Source organism: Pinus tabuliformis, chromosome 1_1 (assembly GCF_031772625.1).
Source record: "Pinus tabuliformis cultivar Carrire ecotype Pingquan chromosome 1_1, CPIR1, whole genome shotgun sequence".
NCBI classification, from domain to species: Eukaryota; Viridiplantae; Streptophyta; class Pinopsida; order Pinales; family Pinaceae; genus Pinus; species Pinus tabuliformis.
In genome coordinates this window covers 367464477-367468853 of record NC_142297.1, presented here as the reverse complement: position 1 = coordinate 367468853, position 4377 = coordinate 367464477, and positions in this window count along the sequence as shown.

Sequence of the window (4377 nt, the reverse complement as noted above, 5' to 3'; positions counted from 1 at the left end):
GTTTTTCTTTAACCCACAACAAATAATTTTTGGAAAAATTTCCTTTCGAATTATTTCACTGTAAAAACAATTACCCAGACAAAAAAAACCTTCAACAGATTTTCAAAAATACCATTTTTTTAACACATAGATGGCCAACACTCTTCCTCGTGCAATTCTGCTCACTTCCATGGCCAGCACGCAGGTCCCTCCCTTCACACACAAGAAATGGTTTGCAGTAGGCAGGTCCCACCCTTCACATACAACCACGTAGGGCTTCCTTCACACGTAGGTGGCCATCATAGTGAGAACGGGTTTCACGTAGGTGGCCATCGCCTCCAAAGATGACCCCGCAGGGTTTCACGCAACTTTGATTTTCTTTCACCAACATTCACCTCCAACTTAACTCAACTCCATCTGGTACCACTTGTAGTTATCGGCGGTTATCAAACAAGAAAGGAAAAATAAACTGAATACAACCACACCGGTAAAAAAAAACTCAAGATTGACGTGGTAAAACCCTGACAAGGTGTCAAGGAAAAATCCACGGGGTAGGGGATTGGAATCTCTATTCAATCAATAAATGATTCTCCTTTACAATAGTTCAGGCATTCATCAGTTTTATATATGAGCCTCCTCAGTTACCTAACTACTGATTTGATATGAAGCTAACTTGTCAATAACTAATACAATTTACCAAAATTTACATTAATTAGTTGTCAATTACCAACCAGTTACCAGAGGTTATCAAAAAGGAAAGGAAAAATAAACTAAATACAACCATACAGGTAAAAAAAACTCAGGATTTACATGGTAAAACCCTGACAGGGTGTTAAGGAAAATCCATGGGGCAAGGGATTGGAATCTCTATTAAATCAATAAATGATTCTTCGTTACAATAGTTCATGCATTCATTAGTTTTATATATGAGGCTCCTAAGTTACATAACTACTGATTTGGTATGAAACTAACTTGGCAATAACTAATACAGATTAGCCAAATTTACATTAATTAGTTGTCAATTACCAACAAAATCTACCTTGACATCAATTTTCCTAATCCCTTACCCATGCCCATTCATCATCTCTTCTGCAAGCCAAGAGAATCTAAACACCATCGCAACTTCTCTACTGTAATTGGCTTTTTGAATATGTCTGCACAATTCCCTCGTGTATGGACATTTTGAAGAGCTACTTTTCTGCCATAGATCACATGTCTCAAAAAATGATACCTTACATTAATGTGCTTGGTTCTGCTGTGATAAGTAGGATTTGTAGCCAGGTGAATACCACTCTAACTGTCCCAAAGTACATTCACTTTCTCCTGTGTCCTTCTAATCTTATCAAGTAGACCCTTTAGCCAGATTTCTTCTTTACTGGCATCTGAAGCAACTATATATTCTAATTCGGAAGTGGACAACGAAACTATTTCTTGAAGCTTGACATCCAACTAATTGCTTCACGTACAAGAGTAAAGACATAACCTGTAGTAGATATTCTTTTCTCCAAATCACCTGCATAATCAACATCTACATATCTGTGGACTAATCCTTCACTACCATTAGAAATGATGCAATGGTCACTTGTACCTCTTAGATATCGAAGCACCCATTTCACTGCTCCCCAATGTTCTTCACCTAGATTTGCCATGAACCTGCTAAGAACTCCAACTTTATGTGAAATGTCAGGTCTTGTAGATACTATCGCATACATTAAGTTGCCTACAACATTTGCATATGGTACATGAGACATATACTACTTTTCTTCATTAGTTCTAGGACTCAAAACCGAAGAAAGCTTAAAATGGGAAGCTAATGGAACATTAACAGGTTTAACATTATTCATATAGAACTTTTGAGGTACTTTCTTTACATACTTCTACTGTGATAACCAAAGCTTACCATTTTTCCTGTCTCTGTGTATCTCCATGCCCAAGATATGTTTTGCTACTCCAAGATCATTCATATCAAACATCCTAGAGAGTTGAGCCTTTAACTTGTTGATCTCTTCCATGCTTTTCCTTGCAATAAGCATATCTTCAACATACAAAGCTACGATAATGAATATGCCATTGAAACTCTTGAAGTATACAAAATGATCATACTCACTTCTAATAAAGTTCTGGCTCACCATGAGCGAGTCAAACTTCTTGTACCATTGTTTGGGAGACTGCCTCAGACCATACAATGATTTCCTGAGCTTGCAAGCTAATCTTCTGTTGCGACCTTGTACAAAACCTTCTGGTTGTTCCATATATAACTCTTCATTCAAATCACCATGTAGAAAAGTTGTTTTAACATCTAATTGTTCTAACTCAAGATTAAGTAAAGCAGTTAGTGCCAACACAGTATGAATAGAAACAATTTTTACAACTAATGAAAAAATCTCATGAAAGTCGATACCTTCAACGTGAGAATACCCTTTTGCTACCACTCTCACCTTATACCTTTCGATACATCCATAAGCTTACCGTTTCAGTTTGAAGACCCATTTGCATCCAACAACACTTCTCGCTTCAGTAAGTTCTACAAGATCCCATGTATTTTTCTTGGCTAAGGAATCCATTTCTTCTTCCATAGCCATTTTCCACTTTTCACTATCTGTATCATCTGCTACTTCCTAATAACAAGAAGGTTCCCATCTTCAATAATCAAAGCAAAAGATGAAGTAGAATATTCATACCTTTTGGGAGTTTTTCCTTTCCTTGTAGACCTTCTTAGAGTGATTGGGTGCTGAACTGGTTCAGAAAATTCAACAGTTTCCTTTGTATCTTCAGCACCTTTTTCTCTAGAATTCTCTTCTTCCTTTTGACTGTCACTGAAAGGTCTAGCCTCCAATTGAATTTTTTGATTTGGTGATACGTGTTCCTGTTCAATCCTTTCAACATTTGATTTTAAGAAAGAAGATTCATCAAATGTTACATCTCTACTAATGACTATCTTCCGCGATGTAGGATCCCACAACTTGTATCCTTTCACTTCATAGTCATACCCAACAAAGACATAACATTTTGATTTTGGATCTAATTTTGAACGCTGACTTTTAGGAATAAGAGCATAAGCATCACAGCCAAATATTTTTAAATGTGAATAATCACAAGACTGACTTGACCAAACTTCTTTAGGAATTTTACAATTAATTACTACTGAAGGTGATATGTTAACTAAATAACAAGTAGTGGATACTGCTTCTACCCACAACTCCTTTTGCAAGTTAACATTTCTGATCATGCTTCTGACCCTTTCCATAACAGTCCTATTCATACGTTCAGCAACACCATTTTGCTGAGGAGTATAAAAAATGGTTTTGTGTCTAAATATTCCTTCATCCTTATAGGTTTGTTCAAATTCTATTGAAGTGAATTCACCACCATTGTCAGTTCTTAAACATTTAATTGATTTTCTTGTTATTTTCTCTACCATTTCTTTAAATTGTTTAAAGATATTGAATACATCAGCTTTCTTTTTCAGCATAAAGACCCAAACTTTATGGGAGAAATCATCAATAAATGTTAAAAAATATAGAGCACCTCCATATGATACAACAGGATATGGTCCCCACAGATCGGAATGAATATAGTCTAAAATATCTTTACTATTATGATTTCTAGTTTTAAATGTCTGTTTACACTGTTTTCCATACACACAATGTTTACAGAAATCCAACTTCAAAGATTTCAGATCGGGAAGAGATTTACATTTGATCAGTATTTGAAGACCTTTCTGGCTCATGTGACCCAATCGCTGATGCCAAAGGCGAGTACCTCTTCTTATTTTTCTGACACAATCACTGCTTCACTGACATGAGTACCTCCATTGAGTCTGTAAAGATTTCTGACCTTTTCTTCTTTCATAACAACTAGGGCGCCTTTAGAGACCTTCAGCATACCATTCTGACATATAAACTTATAACCATCCGATTCCAACGCTCCCAAAGAAATCAATTTTTTCTTCAATTCAGGTACATGTCTAGCACTAGCTAATGTTCTAACTGTGTTATCATACATTTTAATCCTGATATTTCCCATCCCAATAGTCTGACATGATACATTATTACCCATAAACACAGAGCTACCATTTACATCTTTATATGAAGTAAACCAATTTTTTTGTGGACACATGTGATGAGAAGCACCAAAGTCTAACATCTAGCCTTCAAAACACTAAGAGACATTACATACAGTTGAAGTTTCATCTATCATACATAATTCTTCAACAGATAAAACTTCATCTATCATACTTGAATCAACCTGATTTGCTTTCTTCTTCAGGTTATCAAACTCTTTTTGTTTCCAACAGTCTTCCTTTAGGTGTCCAATTTTATTGCAGTGCCAATATTTTGCCTTACAATTCTTTCCCTTTGATTTAGATCTACAAGACAAGTGGAAAATGGCTATGGA